The sequence below is a fragment of the Mandrillus leucophaeus genome, unplaced genomic scaffold (assembly GCF_000951045.1).
Source record: "Mandrillus leucophaeus isolate KB7577 unplaced genomic scaffold, Mleu.le_1.0 Scaffold963, whole genome shotgun sequence".
NCBI classification, from domain to species: domain Eukaryota; kingdom Metazoa; phylum Chordata; class Mammalia; order Primates; family Cercopithecidae; genus Mandrillus; species Mandrillus leucophaeus.
Genome location: NW_012110508.1, coordinates 483,159 through 506,437, shown reverse-complemented (window position 1 = coordinate 506,437; position 23,279 = coordinate 483,159). Strand labels below are relative to the sequence as shown.

General features: G+C 35.7%; 1 protein-coding gene and 1 pseudogene across 2 annotated transcripts in view; both read right to left on the bottom strand.

Annotated features, from left to right (window-relative positions):
• Positions 1–23,279, bottom strand: part of LOC105532500 (ephrin type-A receptor 6-like) — a 467,689-nt gene that overhangs the window by 153,729 nt on the left and 290,681 nt on the right. The window lies entirely within an intron of this gene.
• LOC105532501 lies at positions 2,660–3,463 on the bottom strand (annotated as a pseudogene). The gene has a single exon (XR_001004989.1). The product of XR_001004989.1 is annotated as a peptidyl-prolyl cis-trans isomerase A pseudogene (transcript).

Genomic DNA, 23,279 nt, shown 5'->3' with positions numbered 1-23,279 from the left:
TGGGCATCCACTGATTGATTTTAAATGGGAACACTTGCGATCCAGTTGGTTTTAACTATTGATAAGAACCAGCATATTGTTTTCATGTGCTCCTTTTCTTACTGAGCTTTCCACTGACTTTCCACTAACACTCTTTCTCTACTACTTCCTGTGGTGGGTAACACCCTGACAGCTTTTACCTAGCATGCAATTTACCCACGTTTGCACTGCATGATATGGAAAGTACCAGCTAGAATTATAAAGGTTTCAGAGATAAGAAAAGGTATCCTGCTATGTTTCAAATGAGGCCAAACTTAGTGAGAGTAACTTAGGTCCCTTATGTACAATAACAATGCTAGCACTTAGAAAAGTATCATGCAGTTTCATTTGAAAACCCGAGAATATATGCTTTAAAATATTTAAGCTATATAACACATAATTTCACTCTAAAACTACAATGAAATCCTTAGGCTGAAATAACTTAAAAATCTAGTTGAGGAAATACAATACAGAAAAACAATGAGGAATGACAGAATGTAACATTTAAAAAAATGATAAATAATGTGGCACATGCTATATTTATTCTCTAGAAATTCAGCCTTCCACTTTGGGAGGCCGAGACGGGTGGATCACGAGGTCAGGAGATCGAGACCACCCTGGCTAACACAGTGAAACCCCGTCTCTACTAAAAAATACAAAAAGCTAGCCGGGCGAGGTGGCGGGCGCCTGTAGTCTCAGCTACTCGGGAGGCTGAGGCAGGAGAATGGCGTGAACCCGGGAGGCGGAGCTTGCAGTGAGCTGAGATCCGGTCACTGCACTCCAGCCTGGGCGGCAGAGCGAGACTCCGTCTCAAAAAAAAAAAAGAAATTCAGCCTTCCTAATCCATCAGAATCACATAAATTCTAACAGAAGACATGTGCATGAAATAGACTCTGAAAAAGATTGAAGATGTGCATTACAAATAGAAACAACATCAAAAATATACAAACAAGGGGTAAAACAATTGGTATTGGGGACAGGCGTGAAGTTAGAAATAACTTAGTTAGAAATTAGAAATTAGTCAGTTACAAATAACTATCTTCATGGAAGTAAGAGAGAGAAAACAGGCTCAGCTTATGAAAGACTTTTTAATAAAAGTAGATAAGTACAGACTCAGTACAGTAAGCAATAGGAAAACAACATATGGTCTTCAACCAAGATGAGGAAAGTGATGTATAACGAAGGTATAAACAGACGTTATCATCCAGGATGACTCGGTTGTGAAAGGGAGTAAGAATAAAAGCAGGGACCCCAGGTATAAAGCTAGTTTAAGAAGGCTGATGAAAATGCAAACAGCTCTTCTCAATACTATTTACTTCTTGAATATTCAGGCAGATTTTTCTCCCAGTATAAAATACTACTCAATGAAAATGTCACTTATTGTAAATGCCCATATATAAAATTAAAATATTAATCTATATAGAAACCTGCTAAGTAGTAAAAGTAGGAGACTAGTGACTTTATTCAATCATTCATTCAACCTTTAAACACCTAATAACGATCAAGGCTCCTGGTCGATTGGAAGATACAAGGATGGTGAATTTTCTTTGGAAGAAAGAATCACCAAGTCAAACTGGAACCATCACCATCACCATCACCAAGTCAAACTGGAATACTCTGATCCCAAATACCTGAATAGTTGTCGTTCCCTTCTCTACACACTTCGTAAGTTACTGAAACAAGAAAAATTTCCTTATTCCCCTCACAGGGCATGCGATGGGGGTGTAGCTTGCTTCTTCAGTGCCCCACTGCTCAAAACCCCTAGGGGGAGCAGGCACACAGGCAGGTTTTGGGGCTCCGACCCCAGGGCAGGGTCTAGGGGTGAATGTTTACAGCTCCTGAAGCCCCAGTGAGCGTGTGTTACAAGGTGCTGTTTTAGTTTAGCCGCCAGTAGACGGCTTGTCTTAGCTCAATTAGACCCCCTTCCTTATCACAAGGACAGAGGGCTTTCTGTATCCTGGGGTTTCTCGCCATGGCGTACCAGAAGAATCGGATCACACGGGGGCTTGGAGAATGAATGAGTGCAAGGTTTTATTGAGTAAAAGTAGCTCTCAGCAGATGGGGAAGCCAGAAGGGGGATGGAGTAGGAAGGTTGTTTTCTGCCGGAGTCAGGCTGTTCAGCGGCCCGGGATCTCCTCCAACCGCCCCCACCAAACTCTGGGTGGCTCAGCCAATGGCCTGCTGGCCTGTGGGTGTCTGTCAGTGTGCTCTTGCACTGGGGTGCTGCTCCTCTTGACATCCTCTCGATGTCCAGCTGCTTGTGTGTTCATCTACCGGTGTGTTTCTCTTTACGTCCAGGCACTTGTGTCTCTGCCCACTAGGGTCTGTGTTTTTATAGGCACAGGATGTGAACATGACATGCCAGGGTGGTCTTGGGAAATGCAATATGGAGTGCAAAAGTAGGAGTGCTTGTCTTCACCTAGGTCCATTGGCACAGGCCTGAGGGTGGAGCCCTTGAGAGGAACCACGCCCTTCTGTACCCAGCACTTCCCTGCACCCCCTTCCCTCTCATTAGCAAGTCTTTTTCTACTGTTAAAGTGTTGACCAAATCTAACTGCTGCAACCCCTTTGCATTATCCTAATTAGATCCCCACTGTTTCTCCCAAGAGCATAATGAACTAGATTCTATGATCCCCATACCTTTTTTTTTTTGACAATTGTTACTTAGTTTTTATTTCATAATCATAAACTTAACTCTGCAATCCAGCTAGGCATGGGAGAGAACAAGGAAAACATGGAACCCAAAGGGAACTGCAGCGAGAGCACAAAGATTCTAGGATACTGCGAGCAAATGGGGTGGAGGGGTGCCCTCCTGAGCTACAGAAGGAATGGTCTGGTGGTTAAGATAAAACACAAGTCAAACTTATTCGAGTTGTCCACAGTCAGCAATGGTGATCTTGCTGGTCTTGCCATTCCTGGACCCAAAGCGCTCCATGGCCTCCACAATATTCATGCCTTCTTTCACTTCGCCAAACACCACATGCTTGCCATCCAACCACTCAGTCTTGGCAGTGCAGATGAAAAACTGGGAGCCATTTGTGTTGGGTCCAGCATTTGCCATGGACAAGATGCCAGGACCTGTATGCTTTAGGATGAAGTTCTCATCTTCAAATTTCTCCCCATAGATGGACTTGCCACCAGTGCCATTATGGCGTGTGAAGTCACCACCCTGACACATAAACCCTGGAATAATTCTGTGAAAGCAGGAACCCTTATAACCAAATCCTTTCTCTCCAGTGCTCAGAGTACGAAAATTTTCTGCTGTCTTTGGAACCTTGTCTGCAAACAGCTCGAAGGAGACGCGGCCCAAGGGCTCGCCGTCGACGGCAATGTTGAAGAACACGGTAGGGTTGACCGTGGCTAGTAGTACAGGACTTTCCTCGGCGGCAGCGTCTGCAAAGCGGGCCATACCTTTAATTTCATTTCTTTCCAATCTAATCCTCATACTACCTGAAAGAGATTTCTAAAGGAAACATCTGGTTCCCTTTAAAAACTAGTCATGATATCCTATTCCATGCAAAATAAGACATTGATTTCCCAGCAAAGTAGATAAGGCCCTTCTCAATCTGTTCCTATCTACTGCTGTGGCCTCATCTGCCATAGCTCTCCCTAACTCCCTGCTTGCACTGCAGTTCCACACAGCTATTCTTTTATCAGATTTTCAAGTCTTCATGATTTTACCTTAAATTGTTTCACCATTACTCAATACCTGGAGAGATTTTTCTGATACATTAAGGGGAGTTCTAATGTTACCTCCTCTTATACAGCCTTCCCCAGCTTCCCTGTGAAGTTTTACTTACTCTGTGCTTCCAAGAATTATGCATGTTCCTTTATTGTAGACTTTTAATATGTGTGCATCTGTTTTCCTCCTATTTTGGCAGTTGTCTCTTTCAGGACAGATAACATGTTTCAGTCATGATGTATCCTAAGTAATCAAAACAGTGCTTGGCACAGAATCTGTCTTAAAATATTTTTTGAATGAACAAATGACTTTTAATGTAAACAATGAGGAAGCTTTTAAATTTATTAATTTAATGGCTTTGAGATACGATTTATACACAATAAAGTTCACTCAATGAACTGTGCAATTCAATATTCCATACAGCATATTTAGAGTTGTAGAAACATCTACATAATCAAATTTTCAAACATTATCATAATCCCAAAAAGAAACCTTGCATCCATTAGCAATCACTCCCCATACCCCTTTCTCTCCAGCCCTATACAAGCAGTAATCTAAATTCTTTCTCTACAGACTTGACTATTCTGGACACTCCATATTAATGATTCCATGGACATACCACACTTACATGTATGGTTATGCTTTATTTGTTGTATGGATATACTAATTTCCTATTGATGAAAAATAGTTTCATTTTATAATATTTGGTTGTTACAAACAATGCTGTAATAATGTTACCTTGCATCTAAGTTATTTTGTTACTGTATAAGAAAAAGAATAATTTCTGGGAGTAAAATCTTATGTAAGAATATTTATTTCATATTTCAAAATATATTACCAAATAGCCTTCCTTACCGTATACCACTTTGTACTCCCACAAACAATGTTGGGATGGTACAGATTCTCCACATTCTTGCAAATCTAGTAAGTTGCCAAACACTTTGTTTTCTAACAAACTAATAGGTAAGAAATTATATGTGAATAGAGATTTAATGTATATTTATCTGATTATGAATAATTTTGAGTATTGCCATCTTTACTACTCAATTGTGTTTCATATCCTAGGAATCCTCTGTTAATATTTCTGCTTGTTTTTCACCTGGAGTTCTGCTGCTTTTTTATTTACATACAGGAACTGTGTATTTGGAAAATAGGTCTTTTGTATCTGAAATGAGCTTAATCAGATATTTTCCCAGTTTTCTGCTTGACTTTGCTTATGCTGGCTTTATCAAATTTTTAAAACATTATTGCATATCATCAAATTTACTTTCTTGTTTTATAGCTCTGGTTATTATTTCATTGTCAGAAAGGCTTCCACTATCTCAGTTTACAGAAAAATATTTTTTTTTCTGTATTTCTTCTAGTTCTTTTGTGATTTAATTTCTTATATTTGTTTTATAATTTGTTCCTTCTGGAATTTTCCTTCATAGAAGGTGTGATATGCAAACAGAATTCTCTTTTTAGGTGGCTACCTTGTAGTCTCTAACCCTTTACTGAAAACTTTACCTTTTCCTTTATGAATTCTGCCCTTTCCATATACTAACCGTGTGTGTGTGTGTGTGTGTGTGTGTGTGTGTGTGTGTGTGTGAAGTTTTGAATGCAAAATTAATGTCTTGTTTTGGGAAAACCACCCCACTCAAAGACTGCAAAAGATATAAAGAACAGGCTAACATGTACAAATACCTGGGTATTTAACTTAGAGGAATCTTTTTGGAGGTAGCTCTTACATTTGAAAGCTGAAAGAATTAGAGAGGAAAATAAGAAAAAACCTGTCAACTTCTGTGTTAAATATTTTCTAACCCAAATGCTGAGAGAAACCTAGTATATAGATGGGATGTAGACAGTGGTACAAGAATTCAGGCTAGCCTGTGGCTACAGCAATGGTCACACAGGATACAGCTGCCATCAGTAGGACACCAGAGAAAGACATTCAGTTAACAGAGGAGAGTCTTTAGGTAGAGAATCCACGCAAGTGAAAGGAAGGATTATAACATGTTGCATACAGAAGGAAGCTGCAGGACAGAGAGAGTCCCTAACCACACAATCAGAGAGAACTGCAGATAGGAATAGTCAAGCACATTAACTAATTCTTTTAGAAGGCAGATACCCAGATGGAATCTGAAGTATCAATGAGGCTCTCATTCACAGAGAATTGCCTTTCCTTGGTTAATTCTCTTATTTAAAAATTTTATCATTGAAAAACACTTGTCATTTTGCATAAGAAATCATTCTGCACCCCCAAGATCTTTAGTTTTTATGCTCCATTTAAAACCTATCATCTGGTGACTTGGGTTTCTGCAGGAATATTCAAGTAACTCTTAAAGATTGTTAGATCAAAAGGCAGGGAGTATGGATTCACCCTTACTTATATTAATAAGGGTTTCCCATGTCTTAAACTGGAACAAAGTCTTGATCCAAGTTTAAGTTACTGACATCAGTTAATCACTTAAACTAATTCAGTGAAATTACTCTGACAATGAAATATCACAATTTTATAAATTTTATTATTTTTTTTCTCCTTGGGAAACCTTTGAAGCTGTCCAAGAGAAAAACTGCTTCTCCATAAAGCATTTTCTAATGGGAACTGGCACAGTGGCTCATGCCTGTAATCCCAACTACTTAGGAAGTTGAGGTGGGGGAATTCCTTGAAGCCAGGAATTTAAGACCAGCCTGGGTGATACAGTGAGATCCCCATCTCAAAAATAAAATAAATACTAGAAAAGTTACCAAAATTTGAGAAAGACATAAACATCTAGGTACAGGAAGGTCATAAAATACCAAATTCATATGACTCAAATAAGACTACTTCAAGGCATACAATAATTAAATTATCAAAGGTCACAAACAAAGAGATGACCCTAAAAGCAGCAGCACAAAAGAAGCAAAGAAAATAAAGGAACTCCAATTCGTCTGTCAACAGACTTCCCAAAAGAAACCATACAGACCAGGTAGGAGTAAGAGAACACTTTAAAAATGCTTAAAGAGAAAAATCCTGCCATCCAAGAATACTGTATGCAGCAAAGCTCTCTTCCAATATGAAGGAGAGAATTTATCATCACCAGATCTGTCTTATAAGAAATGCTAAGGGGAGTTCTTCAATCTGAAAGATGAAAAAACAGAACAAACAAACAAAAAACTAACATGCAAAAAGAAAACATTTGAAGGTATAAAACCCACACGTAGGAAGAGTAAGTCACTGAGAAATCCAGAATACTCTAATATTGTAATTGTGCTGTGCAATCCACTTATAACTCTAGTATGAAGCCAAAAGACAAATTTATCAAAAACAATAATAGCTATAGCAACTTAAAAGATAGGCAATATGACAATATGTAAATTGATACAACAAAAAGACAAAATGTTGGAGTGTGGAGTTAAAGTGTGGATTTTTTTTCATTTTCTGTTATTTTATTTTATTTTTTTTGAGACAGAGTCTTGCTCTGTCACTCACCCAGGCTGGAGTGCAGTGGCACGATCTTGGCTCACTGCAACCTCCACCTCCCAGGTTCAAGTGATTCTCCCACCTCAGCCATACAAGTAGCTGGGACTATAGGTACACACCACCATGCCCGGCTAAGTTTTTGTATTTTAGTAGAGATGGGGTTTCACTATGTTGCCAAGGCTGGTCTTGAACTCCTTAGCTTAGGCAATCTGCCCACCTAGGCCTCCCAAAAGGTTAGGATTACAGGTGTGAGCCACCGTGCCTGGCTCATTTTTTGTTTGTTTCTCTTCTGTGTGATCTAAAATAACTTGTCATCTTTTCAAAATAACATGTTATAAGAGTTTTTGTAAGCCTCATGGTAAACACAATGCAAAATCCTATAGTAGATTTACTAAAAATAAAAACAAAACAATAAATTAAAACACACTATCAGACAAAATGAAGTATTTTATAGTATTATAGTTCATTAACTTTAGAGAAAATAGGCAACTGATATGGTTTGGCACTGTGTTCCCACCCAAATCTCATCTCAAATTGTAATCCTCATAATCCCCACGTGTTGAGGGAGGGATGTGGTGAGAGGTGAACTGCTTATGGGGGTCTTTTTCCTCATGCTGTTTTCATGAAAGTGAATGAGTTCTCAGGAGATTTGATGGTTTTATAAAAGGCTCTTCCCCCTTTGCTTCTCTCTCTTTACTGTCGCCTTGTGATGGAGGTACCTGCTTCTCCTTTGCCTCCCACCATGACTGTAAGTTTCCTGAGGCCTCGCAGCTATGTGGAACTGCGAGTCAATTAAACTTTTTTCCTTTATGAATTACCCAGTCTCCGATATTTCTTTATAGTAGTGTGAAAATGAACTAATACAGCAACCCATGCTATGTTATTTGCCCTTTGTATTTTTTGTATAGGCTATGGGGTAGGTGGAAACCAGGTGGATTTGACTTTAAAAGCAAAAAGCAGAGACAAAATGTGACCAAGGAAGTTCACTGGGCATATACAATATTTGTTCACTATTATTTTTGGAGATATTACGATAAAATTGGCAATATTAATATAAGGATGTGCCTGTAAACCTGGAATTGAGATTGGGGGAAATTCTGAGAGTTTGGAAACTGTAGGAAAAAAGTTGAATCAGTCTGAGTTTGCCTTAATCTGAAGTAGTTTCCTCAGAATCATTGGATAAACTGAGACAGTGTAGTATACCTTCAATATACTAAGCCAGTTAGCATCATGCCAATGACAATAACTATGACTAAACAAATTAACATTTCTATTAATATTTCCAAGCATTTCCACATCTGTTGCAGGCAAAAATTTGCTCTTAATATACACACTTCAGTAAAATCCTAGTTCCCAATGGTATGCTGTCTTCAAAAGACCCATCTCAAATGCAATAACACCCTTAGGCTCAAAACAAAGGAATCATGGAAAATCTGCCAAGCAAACAGAAATCAGAAAAAAGCAGAGGTTGCAATCCTAATTTTAGACAAAACAGACTTTAAACTAACAAAGATGAAAAGAGACAAAGAAAGGCATCACATAATGGTAAAAGGTCTAATTCAACAAGACTTAACTATCCTAAATATATATGCACCCAACACAGAAGCACCCAGATTCATAAAACAAGTTCTTAGAGACCTACAAAGGGACTTTGACTCCCATACAATAATAGTGACAGACTTCAAGATTCCACTGACAGTATTTAGACAGATCATCACGGCAGAAAATTAATGAAGATATTCAGGATCTGAACTCAACATTGGATGAAATGGATCTGATGGACCTCTACAGAACTCTCCACCCAAAACCAACAGAATACACATTCTTCTCATTGTCACATGGCACATACTCTAAAACTGATCACACAATCTGACAGAAAATAATCCTCAGCAAATGCAAAAGAACTGAAATTGTACCAAACACACTATTGGACAACAGTCCAATAGAAACAGAAATCAAGACTCAAAAAATTGCTCAAAACCACGCAATTACATGGAAATTAAACAACTTGCTCCTGAATGATGTTTGGATAAATAATGAAATTAAAGTAGAAATAAAGAAACTCTTTGAGACTAATGAGAACAAAGATACAACATACCAGAATCTCTGGGACACAGCTAAGACAGTGGTAAGAGGAAAATTTATAGCAATAAATGCCCACATCAAAGAGTTAGAAAGAACTCAAATTAACAACCTAGCATAACCACTAAAAGAACTAGAGAAGCAAGAGCAAACCAAATCTAAAGAGAGCAAAAGATAATAAACAATCTCTGAGTGGAACTGTAGACTGAGACACAAAAAAAATTCAAAGGAGAACCAATCGAGGAGTTTTTTTTTTAATTAATAAGATAAATAGGCTGCAAGCTAGACTAGTAAAGAAGAGGGAAGATCCATATAAACACAATTAGAAATGGCAAAGGGGATGTTAACACTGACCCCACAGAAATACGAGCAAGCATCAGAGACTACTACCAATACGTCTATGCACACAAACAGGAAAACCTAGATGAGACAGACGAATTCCTGGACACATGCACCCTGTGGAAACTGAACCAGGAAGCAACTGATTCCCTGAACAGATCAATAACAGATCTCTGAAACTGAATTAGTAATAAATAGCTACCAACCAAAAAAAGTCCAAGACCAAACAGATTGGTCTGGATTCCACCCAATGTACAAAGAAGAGCTGATACCATTCCTACTGAAATTATTACAAAAAATTGAGAAGGAATAATTTCTCAAGTAATTCAATGAGGACAGCATCATCCTAATACCAAAACCTAGCGGAGACATTATGAGAAAAGAAAGCTTCAGGCCAGTATCCTTGATAAACATTGATGCAAAAATCCTTAACTAAATACTTGCAAACTGAATCCAGTAGCACATCAAAAAGCTTATTCACCACGATCAAGTAGGCTTCATCCCTGGGATGCAATTTTGGTTCAACATATGCAAATAAATAAATATGATTCATCATATAAACAGAACTAAAGAAAAAAACACATGATTATCTCAATAGATGCAGAAAAGGCTTTTGATAAAATTAAACATCTCTTCTTGTTAAAACTCTCAGTAAACTAGATATTGAGGAAACATATCACGAAATAGTAAGAGTCATTTATCAACATTCTATGGAATGGGCAAATGCTGGAAGCATTACCCTTGAAAAGGGCATAAGACAGGGATGCCCTCTCTCACCGCTCCTATTCAACACAGTATTGCAAGTCCTGGCTAGAGAAATCAGGCAAGAGAAAGAAATAAAGGGCAACCAAATAGGAAGAGAGGAGGTTAAAATATACGTGTTTGCAGATGACATGATTCTGTAACTAGAAAAAACTAGAAAACCCCATAGCCTTGGCCCCAAAGTTCCTTCAACTGATAAACAACTTCAGCAAAGTTTGAGGATACAAGATGAATGTACTAAAGTGACAAGTATTCCTATATATCAAGGAATTCAAACACATTCACAATTACCCTCAAAAGAATAAAATACCTAGGCATACAGCTAAACAGGGAGGTGAAAGAGCTCTACAAGGAGAACTACAAAACACTGCTCAAAGAAACCAGAGATGAAAGAAACAAATGGGAAACATTTCATGATCATGTATAGGAGAAATCAAAATTGTTAAAATGCCCATACTGCCCAAAGCAATTTACAGATTCAGTGCAATTCCTATCAAACTCCCAATGACATTTTTATAGAACAACAACAAAAAAAACTATTTTAATATTTATATGGAACCAAAAAAGAGCCCAAATAGCCAAGGAAATTCTAAGCTAAAGAACAAAGCTGGAGGCATCACATAACCTGACTTCAAATTATACTACAGGGCTACATTATCCAAAACAGCATGGTACTGGTACAACAACAGACACATAGACCAATGGAACAGGATAAACAAACCAGAAATAATGCCACATGCAATCATCTGATCCTTGAAAAAGGTGACAAAAACAGGCAATGGGGAAGGAACTCCCTATTCAATAAATGGTGCTGGGATAACTGGCTAGCCATAGGTATAAGATTGAAACAAGATCCCCTCCTTATACTATATACAAAAATCAACTGAAGATGGATTAAAGACTTTAATGTAAAACCCCAAACTATGAAAACTGTGAAAGACAACCTAGGAAATACCATTCTGGATGGTAAATATCATAGGAATGGTCAAAGATTTAATGACAAATATGTCAAAAGCAATCACAAAAAAGCAAAGATTGACAAATGGGACCAAATTAAACTAAGGAGCTTCTGCACAGCAAAAGAAACTATCAATAGAGTAAACAGACAACCTACAGAATAGAAGAAAATTTCTGCAAACTGTGCATCTGACAAAGATGTAATATCCAGCATCTATAAGAAACTTAAATAAATTTACGAGAAAAAAAGATCCTATTAAAAATTAGGCAAAGGACATACACGAACAGATACTTCTCAAAGGAAGACATACATGTGGCCAAAAAGCAAATGAAAAAAAGCTCAATATCATGGATCATTAGAGAAATGCAAACCAAAACCACAATGAAATACCATCTCACATCAGTCAGAATGGCTATTACTAAAAAGTCAAAAAATAACAGATGCTGGCGAGGTTGTGGAGAAAAGGAAATGCTTATACTTTGCTGGTGGGAGTGTAAATTAGTTCAACTATTGAGGAAAGTGGCATGGCGATTCCTCAGAAAGCTAAAAACAGAACCAGCATTTAACCCAGCAATCCCATTACTGGGTATATACCCAAAAGAGCATAAATCATTCTACTATGAAGGCATATGCATGTATATTTTCATTGCAGCACTCTTCACAACAGCAAAAGCATAGAAGTTGAATCATATTTGTACATAATTGTATAATTATGTACAAAGCATACGTCTGTATCCTTTAACAGCTCTTCATTAAATTTACAATATATTGGGCCTTAGGAATATTTTTTTGACCTAAATGTTGTGGTCATACACCATCCCCCTACCCACATTTAATGGCTTAAAATAACAATCATTTTTTTGTATCTCACAGTTCTATAGGTCAGGAGTTTGGTTAGGACTCAGCTGAACAATGCTTTGTTCCATGTAGTATTGACTAAGATTACTCTGTGTCTGATATGGACAGTCTGGGATAGAGAATCCAAGATTGCTTCACTCATGCATTTGGTGTCTTCCTGAGGATGGTTGGAAGAAAGGACTCATTTGATATTGCTGATAGATTAACTAAATGTAGCTCTCGAGCATGAAGATCACAAGCTATGACGGTTTCTTACATGGTGGCTCAGTGCCTCCAGAGAAAGTCTGAGTCCCAAGAAGTCCAGAGAAAAGGGGAAAGGCTTCTGATGACCTAGCCATCAAAGTCCCAGATGTCACCTCTGGCACGTTTTATTGATCGAGCAAGTTGATAGGCCAAACAATTTGGATAAAGAGTTCCAACAGGGAGATGTTTCCTTATCATTTGGGAGGAAACTGAAATTTAGAGTAGTTATTTGTCAATGAATAGTCAAAATAGTAAGTGGCAGAGCTGAAACTGAATACAGATCTGTCTGATTAGAGAACTACAAATCAAGAAAAATAAAATTAAAATAAGAATAAGATATTTAATCAATCTTTTGCATTAAACTCAGGAAGATTTATTTTGTAAATATCAAGGTGTCATGTTGTAAAGAATTTTAAAGTTTGAAAATCCACATATTTCCAAAAAGTGAAATGCCTATTTAGATTTTACTAACAGAAACCTAAAAGTAAAGTTACACCTTCAAGAAGTTTCTCAGTGCTCAGGTGTATCCCTGACATTGGAGGCTAGAATCTGTCCCAGACAGAAAAACCTGCTTAAATGAATCAGAGATGAACAGGAACTCCAAATGGGCATTTGGAGGAGACACACTGGGCCTTTGGGATTATTCCCACACGAACAACATGACACCCAGTCAAATATCCAATTATAACTTATTTGGAAATTAAATAAAGTCACTCAAAAGGTATGCAGTGGCCACACAGACCAACAAACAACAACTGGAGAGAGTGGGCATATCATGGGAACAAAGGAACTAGATTTTGTAGTTGATTTCATCCTATCAGTGACATTTTAGAAAAGCCACTCAATGTCTCTGAATCTTCCTTTGTAAAATGAAGTGGTTACAATAGATATCTGCAAAGCTCACTTTTAATATGTTCTAATTAATTCATTTTTATTTCTAAGTATTGGATTCATTTTCCTTATTCCTGTATTAAATAATTTATATGTTCAAAATTTACTGTAAAAGCTTGAATTGATCAAAAATACAGTTATGATGATTTACTCACCACAGTAAAAATGACAAATCAGAGACAGTGTGCCCTAAGTTGAAAATTTGCATCATAATACATTATAAAATGGTTTTACATTCACAGTACTAAACTTCATTATCAAATAATTATAGACTTTATTGATAATCTTTATTGTATTCTATAATAGAGATGATGTTTTAATCAATTATCTTATTTCCATTTATGATTATTTTAAAATCTCATTACCTTCTCCAACACAATATTCAGGGAGTGGTTAATATTAGGTTAGAATATGTAGAAAAAAATTACAACAATAATGTCTAAAATATACAGACACTTTAGCCCAAACAAGTGAAAATGGGAAATAATAGGAAACACTTGGTATATCACTTTAATAAGGTTCAGAGTAACTGAAATTTATTTCAACTTTTTAAAATAAAGGAAAAATATTTGGAACATGTACTTTCAGTTATCCCAGTTATCCTTTCTGGTTCCTACTTACTTACTCCAGTCTCTGCTCACATAATGAATAGTGTATTATCTCTGAAAGAGGCTGGGCCTAGGGATAAATCTTACCCTTAGTACTCAAGAGCTACATGATGTGGGCAAATTAGCCTCTCTGATTTTGTTCAATATCTCCAAAATCAGTTTGTAGCCATTAAGTAGAATAATGTATATAATGGGGTTCCAAATTATGGTTGCATCTGAGAAGCACTCAAAATATGATTGTCGTTATTATGTCTCTTTGTTAATTTGTCTCTTTGTTAATTTGTCTGCCTGATAATCAGAAAGAAATATATAGTATTGCATTAAAAACTGATCTTTACTATTGTGTCATCAAAACTGCTTAGAGAATGTTAAGCTCCATATATCTATATATATAAAATATATAGATATATATAAACTACACTTATTGTATGCTTTGATCTCTAGATGACTGCATTTCTTATTCTATTATGATTACAGACATGAAATTCAATTTTGAAGTGAAGAGCAGCTTCTCTTTATTAGCTTTGTTTTGCTACTTCTTATTGCATTCATAGTAGAGTTGCTTTGCCCAATACAATAGTATCCAAATAACTATGGCGTTTTATAGTGACTTTTAACTTGCGATCTACAAAAATACACACATACATGGTGGAGACACTCCTTTGTTTTTAATTTTCTCCAACTTCCAATTTTGTACTAGGCACAAATATATTGGTCAAGGTAGACTAACAGCAATAACAAAAACTCGGACAGTCTCATTAGTGTACACACTACAGGTTTATTTCTCACTCACTTCATAGTCCAATGTAGTCAGCAGTAGGAATTTGCTCCATATGATCATTCAGGATCTAGGTTACTTCCATCTTACACTTCAATATATCTTCAGGGTTTTGGGGTCCTCCACTGGATTTTCATCATCAGGATGTGAGAAGAGATGGAGCGAGCTTGGTAGATAATAAGGAAGCCCTTTTAATGAGCAAGACCTGAAAGTGGCATATTCTACTTTAATCAACATTCCAGTAGCCAGAACCAAGTCACATGATCCCACTCAGCTATAAGATATGCTGGGAAATTTCATTAGGATGAGTCACAAAGAAAAAAAGGAGGGTTTCGTAAACACATAATATTGTTTCTGACATAACACACTATCAGTAAGAGGTACTTATTAAGAAATAGCTAATCATTTAATAACTGAACATGCTTATAAATATTGTGAAATATTAGTGAATATCAAAAGACAAATTATATGCAATATTTAACAGATTTCTGACCCACAGAGTCAGTTCGTAAAGACAAACAAGGATTTAAGATTTTAAAGAGTCACAAAGTATTTCCTAATTAGAAATTAGAAAGTTGGCAGAAAAAAAAATGTTTAGATTTTATGGTTGGCAAACCTTGATGGGAAAGTTATGGATCAGTCTGCTGAAAATAGATACCTCAACTGTGATTAACAATAAGGAAGCTTAAACTAAATTAATGAATATACATGTTGACTTTCAGCTTCAATTCACTGGAATAATTACTTCACATTAACATATCAACAAGCCAGTCATCGACAGTCTAAACTCTCAGGTCACTGACTACTTCTACAAATATATTTTTAAAGTTTTTATTATTATATAGCCTTCTGCAAATTTTCTGTCCACATTGTTACAAGCTTAATTGCATAGAATCTCATAAATTCTTACAGAAAGTGTTTTCTTAATGTTAATTTATCATTATGTTAATGAGAATTTTATAGAACTGTACTCTGATAGCACTGCTGACAGCAGAAGCCACCAATTTGTTAGCGACCATCAAATAGCAACAAATATTCATCAGTTGTGGACAGAGCAGCCTAACAATTATATCCCCTTTTTCTTGATTGACATAGTGGATTGTAGTGTTATAATATAGACTACAAAGTGTTCCAGAAACCCCTATTTTTGTAGATTCATAACAAAAAGTGTTATCTTTTTCCACTTTACTGACTTCTTTGTCATAGGGTTTTTGAAAAAGTCCTAGAGGTTCAACTACTTTTTCATCATAAGTTAGGTAAAGATAATCGCATAAGTTAACATTTCATAAATGTTAGTCACATAACATCATCACATTCACATTTAAAATGCACTCAAATCCTTCTGTTTTATTTTTCCATATCTTCCCTAGAATGGTTTTGGTTCTCCCATAAATTGTGTTGCCTATTCAGATCTAACACATAAGAAAGCTTACATAAAAAAGGGAGAGTTTAGTAATTCCACATATTAAAAGTTAAATTAAATTTACTACTTCCAATAGTCCTGGAAATTGAATAATATGCAAATAATTTAAAATAATCAGATACAAAAAATAAAGTAAATTGTTTGGATGTTTTAGAAGTATAGAATAAAAGTCGGATTAGAGCATACACTCATGAATCAGACTTGATCCAATCCCTGGGTCCAGCACTTGCTAGCTACATGAGCTTGAGTTTACTACACTGCACTGTTATTCACAACATGAGAGTGTTAATGATACCACCCAGAAAGTCATTGTGAGAACTTTGTTAATTCCAACATACGATGCACTGGAAGAGTGCTTGGCATGTTGTAAATATTATGTGAGTGCCATTATTGTTTGTTTATCTCATAGCTTAAGTTTTCTAAATTCAAATTCTTAAGCGTAAGATTCATTTTCTACTATTTTTGCAAAATTTTAATTTGATAGGAGTAGAACTGTGGCATCGGTAATCATATTATTCTCACCCACATCATTACTCACATCAAGAAATGTGATTTAATAACCACTGCCTACCTGACTTGTCTTTTTGGACACATTACATACATTCTTCTGATTTATCTGCTATGTGATTAAAACACCAGGAAGCATTTCTTAGTATTAAATTTTGTTATTTAATCAATTACTAAAAAAAATTTATTTTACCTATTATGGATACAGGCTTGACATATGACATATATGACACCAGATATGGCATGCATTTCCATACAAAAGGTCTTCCAATCTGGCAGTGAAGATATAAATTTTTATCAACTATCTTTTATATAAAGCTATATATTAAAAGTGTCATATGATTATTTCTTTGAAAAAAAGAACCAATGTGATTTTATCTTCACTGAAAGGGTCATTCAGCTACAACTTGTATTTTCAGATTCACAATATGTTTTTCCCATTTTTAAAATTCAATGCTTTCAATGTAAAACCTTTTGTTTTGTTTAAAAGTTAGTATATTTCCTTTATCTCTGAAAAAAAGGAAGAATAAATTATATAACTGATTACGTCTGTTAGCTTTGACTGTGAGGAAACAAAATAGAGCAATGATGTCAATCTTGATGGCTCAATTATTTAAAATTTTCTTTATGTCATTTCTTAAAAAATAATTTTCTATTTTCCATTTACATATTTTTTATTTCTCTTTTATTAATGATATTGCATATGTCATTTTTATAAATCAGCTAATACTCTAGTAAATACTTATCATTTCTTTGTGTTTGGAACATTCAAATTCTTTTAGCTTAAACTATATTTTCTCTTTTTTTCATAATATCATAGTAACTGCTTTAAAGATAAACATTAATGAAATGACCCCAAATTGGATATTTTTCTTTTGGAATTTAAATTTTTATTTAAGTAAATGTTTATGAACTCATAAACTACGTAGGGAACTAAAATGGAGGAAACATTAGGAGGTGTGGCCATTTAACACTGAGTTAATTATAATTTAGAAAGTTTGTTAACAGATGATAGACTTTATTTGACATATGTCTTTTGCTCTCCATAGATCTAAATATGAATATAAAAAAGATTATACTACATCCCTTATACTGTAATAAGCAGTAACTTTTGGTTTTTAACTTTAATTAAAATTGACATTTTTATTATTGAAACCACTCCTGATTATTCAAAACTTAAGGAAATTTAAGAATCATATAAAATAGGTAAAGGTTTACCAATGATTTTAGCTTTCAGTAAAAGATAACTGAATATACTGACTTTTTTCTCCGATGTTTCACTGAGATTTTAAATGCCTACTTTGGAATAACCCATGACAGGTTATATTCTTCTTTTGAGTTATATTCAGTAGTTTAGAAAAGTCATGAGGCATGAGGTTGAAAGCCAAGTACTCTCAATATGTACGAAGTCCGTAAATCTCATTATTAATCATACACCCTTGTAGTTCTGTGAAATGTTCATAGATTTAAAATATAAATTTATACAATAATATACTTTTAAGCTACTCTAAATATTTAAACTACTCATATTTCCTATGAAAAACTCAGTGCTCAACTATACAGATATAGATATAGACATGTATATGAGGCATGAGGTTGAAAGCCAAGTACTCTCAATATGTACGAAGTCCGTAAATCTCATTATTAATCATACATCCTTGTAGTTCTGTGAAATGTTCATAGATTTAAAATATAAATTTATACAATAATATACTTTTAAGCTACTCTAAATATTTAAACTACTCATATTTCCTATGAAAAACTCAGTGCTCAACTATACAGATATAGATATAGACATGTATATATATGTGTGTGTGTGTGTGTGTGTATTTCCTTAGGTTAAAACACACACATACACATTTTGCAAATACATTTTCCTCCATATATTTGGATACATATAAAATAGCTTTGTTAGGCCAAAGTTAAAAGTAACAGCATTATCAAATCAAAACCCATTGCTTCCAGCTCAAAAAGTCTTAATCACCGTTAATGAACTTCATATTAGGTCCTCAGTCCTATGTGTCTTATCCACTATCCCTAGGATAGGGTCCTTAAACTTTTGGTTCTAGAATCATCCTGAGCCATCACATTCATGTTCTGAGCATTAGAGTGGAAGAAAAACAAAACAAGAAAGCAGAGGTTTTTGAAGTACAATATCATTTAAGCTGCAGCATCAGCATCATTTAGGAACTTACTAGAAATGCAAATTCTCAAGCTCTTCTCCAGACTTACTGATCTAAAACTCCAGGATGGAATTTAACCATCTGTTTGTTTTTGTTTTTGTTTTTTAAACAAATCCTTCAAGTGATGATGATACACAACAAACTTTGTGAACCACTGTTCTAAGGATGTATCCCAGAGTTACACACACCACTTGCCCTCACATACTTAGTCATATGGCCACACATCACTGAAAAGCAGGGTAGGAAATGTGGTCATTATTTTTAAGTAGCCATAAGTCCAGCTAAAAATCAGGACTTTTATTAGTCTCATGAGAGTCTGAATAATAGTAAGCATTATCAGCCTGTGCCACGTAATTTTGAAAAGGAAGGTGGGGGGCGGGGTCACAACTATAGAAAGCAGATGCTTTTTTAACAGTATTATGCTTCTTTCATTAAAATTTTTACTTTTGTTGAAAACAGTTTTGATTAAAAACAGACTGCCAGTTTTCTGTATTTACTAGTTTTAATGGCAGCCCTTTTCTCTTATTCAATTTTTAAATCTTACACTAATCATAGGGGATGGGAATCATTTTTCTCTCCATCTTAAAGAGAAGAAAATGAAAACTTCCAAATTATAGGTTACTTTACTCAAGATCTCATACAGCTAGTATGGGGAGTCAGACCTAGAAATCAGGTTTTCTTACCCAAAGTCCTGTACACGTTTTGTTACATCACATTTATTTAATAAAGGCTACACTCTCTATCTTTAACATTGCAGCACTTTAGTTTTCCTCTTTTCTTTCCCTGTCTCTAAAATATTGTTTTCCTGCAGATGTTTCCCAATAAAATGTTGAAGCCTTTTAAAATGTGAAGGCTAAAATAATAGCTTATGTAGCAAGACTAAAAGAACTTTACAATTATAATACTAATCAGAATGAGATACACTTGACATTTTCCTCTTTCTTGTTTATATTTCAATCATTGAAACCTCAAAGAAATAACCAGATTTTAATAATTGAGAAATGTTAATAACTCAAGATAAATAGCTGCCTAGCACTAATATTTCTAAACTTTGATTTGAAGTTAAACTAATGCGACAACGCAATTTTTAAGAGACGATGACAACTGACGTTAAATTGTTGCTTGCTTGTTCTTCCATTTAAAAACTGAGAAAATAGTTGTTATGACAGGAGCTATAATGAGAATAGAAAGTGATTAAAAGTTACTGTTTACTTTTGATATCGTGACAAGAATATTAAATTCTACTCAAGTCACTCTTTAATGGTTTAGAAGTATTTGCTGTTAGGGGTCTAATAATATAAACTGATGATTTGCTATAGCATTTCATAATTTCCATGTGAAAACAAAAACAGCTATGTAGTTTACAAATATGAAACTAAATATAATCAACATGACACGTTAACAGTAACCATATATTTCAGGACACAGAATAAAAGGAACTTTATTGAAAGGTCATATGAGTTTGATGCTACATAGCAGAGAGAACTCCTTATATTGTGACTAGTATAGGTTTTCTAATGCTGTAAGGGTCAGCAGCATGGAGGATCATCTGGCCATGACTTAGCCAATCCCAGAGGTAACCCCCTTGCTCTATGCATGCTGTGTCTGAAGCGATATAGTTACTAACCCAAAAAAGCCACTTTCAATCTCAGAATTGAAATTCTTCCCTGACAGAAGTCCTAGATACAAAAAGAAAGTATTTGGTATTACTACTCCTATGGGAAAGAATGTTCATTTAAAAAGGTCATAAATAGCTGTAATATTATAAAATGATAAGATTAATCAGCATTCAGGAGGAATGGAATAAAACTATTACATCACCCTAAAGAGATGGAGAAGGAAGTGATCATTCCACCTATACAGAGTATGGATCACATGATTATAATAATTATAGCATGTTACCATATATTGAGAATTCATATTACCATTAGACTGTATGTCAAGTATTACGCACACTATTTCAGTTAATCTTCATTACCTATCATTCAGGGGTATTATTGCCTTTTTTTTTATTTTTACTTTTTTTTTGAGACGGAGTCTTGCTGTGTCACCCAGGCTGGAGTGCAGTTACATGATCTCAGCCCATGGCAAACTCTGCCTCCCGGGTTCAAGCAAGTCTCATGTCTCAGCCTCCCGGGTGGCTGGGATTGTAGGCGCATGCCACCATGACCAGCTAATTTTTATATGTTTTGGTAGAGAAGGGGTTTCACCATGTTGGCCAGGCTGGTCTCGAACTCCTGACCTCAAGCGATCCACCCGCCTCAGCTTCCCAAGGTGCTGGGATTACAGGAGTGAGCCACTGCATCCAGTCTTACTCCTCTTTTAAATCAGGAATCAGAATGATAGAATTTCAGTTTTCAAAGTCATAGAGTTAGCTTGGTAAGATGGCTAGATATCCACCAAAAGGTATAGACTTACATCAAGGAAGTAGCTATATAACCAAGGATTATATTTCTCAGCTCCGATTTCTATCCAAGTAAGTTTGTTGGTGGGTTCTCACCAATGAATAAAGGTGACTGTGTCACTTCCAGGTCAAGATATTTAATAAGCTAGTCAGCCTTCTCCAGGTTCTCTTATTCTACCCACCAAGTGGATTTGAGACCCTACACAAGGCTGGAGCTACGAGATGGTAGAAGCCTAGCTCCCTGAATCACTCCGTGTTTGAGAGCTGCTTAGAATTTTTATTGGTTAAGTCATAGATACATTTGGGATTTTTTTTTTTTTTTCAATTGTGTAACTCTCACTAATACAGCCGATAAATAGTGAAACATGGAAGAAACCTAAGTTTGTCTCATTCTTGGACCCATGTTGGTTCATATATGTTCCCCTGATGTACCTGGATAGGTCTAAATAGAATTGTTTGATATTATAATATGGCTTCTTCCATCAAGGAGTCACACTTCAAGTTGAAAAAAGCACCAATACCATTGGTAACCAGCTTTTTTATACCCTAAGAAAAGAATGTTAGTAACTCATCGAATTATGGTAATGATAATAGTAATAGACCTGCTGAGTTAACTCACTCAGCCAGATTTATAGATATACTGTTGTCTTCCACATTCATTGAAATAAACCAACCTCAAAATTGGTATTCGAGGGAAAACTCAAACGCCTTATTTCTGCTCAGGCCTAAGCCTAGTCCTCCAAGACAATTTATAGAAGCCATGCATTCGGAGTTAAGGGAGTATCCATATACTGACAGGACTAAAACTGTGATCTCTATTTGATTAACATTTTGTCTATAACTGTCTCTCCTGTTGTCACTCTCGTTCCAACCTTCTCTGTGATATCCCCATTGCTCAGCACAATGACAGGTGCAGCATAAGATCTGGGTGTACACACACACTGTTAAATAAAAGAAAGAGTAAAAGTGGTAAGAATTTGTAAAATCAAAGCTATGCTTTCCCAGGGAAAATGTTCTATCTTTTGTTTATTTTGTTACATATGGTGATAATATGTTATTTTCTTTTCTTTTTTTCTTTAAAAAAAGAAAAAATGTTAACCCAAAATATAGCATTAAAAAAAATTTTTAATTGAGAATAATTCAGTACACCAAGTTCCCTATCACAGTGGTTCTCAACCCATCAGAAAGCAAGTGGGCCTCATCACCCTCCACAACCCCACTCTCCCTACCAAGAAGCAGATGTTCAGGCCAGATACTAGAACACTAACTTAGAAGATACAGACATGAAGACTGAGTATTTCTCCTTTTCAAAGGTTCAAATTTATTTTTCTTAAATCACTACAATGATAAGAAACAACCAGACTGAGAGTCATCGTCGCAGCAACAAAAATACATGGCCTTTACAATAAATATATTCATATAATAACAAACAGCTAACATTCAACGAGTGTATAGTGGGTCCACACTAAATACAATGTGGTCATTCTCCCTTTAATCACCACAAATATTATTTAACACATGTATTAGCCTAATCTTACAGAATAGAAAACTGAAGGTTTGAAAGATCAAGTGTATTTTTCAGGGTCACAAAGCTATTAAATCATGACCCCTACATTCAACTTTTTTCTCTTGGATACAGTCTATGCCTTTGAACTTCCGTATACACTTCCTATGCAAAAAACCTCCACAAATAGTTTTACATAAACAGTTGTTCCACTTAGTCTAATTTAGTCAAATTCTTAGGATAACATTTGTTTGGAATATACCCTTCTTAAAAACAGTGATCTGGCTGGGCGCGGGGGCTCACGCCTGTAATCCCAGCACTTTGGGAGGCCAAGGCGGGTAGATCCCGAGATCAGGAGATCGAGACCATCTGGCTAACATGGTGAAACCCCGCCTCTACTAAAAATACAAAAAAAACTAGCCGGGCGAGGTGGCGGGTGCCTGTAGTCCCAGCTACTCGGGAGGCTGAGGCAGGAGAATGGCAGGAACCCGGGAGGCGGAGCTTGCAGTGAGCGCAGATCACGCCACTGCACTCCAGCCTGGGCGACAGAGCGCGACCTCGTCTCAAAAAAAAAAAAAAAAAAAAAAAAAAAAAAAA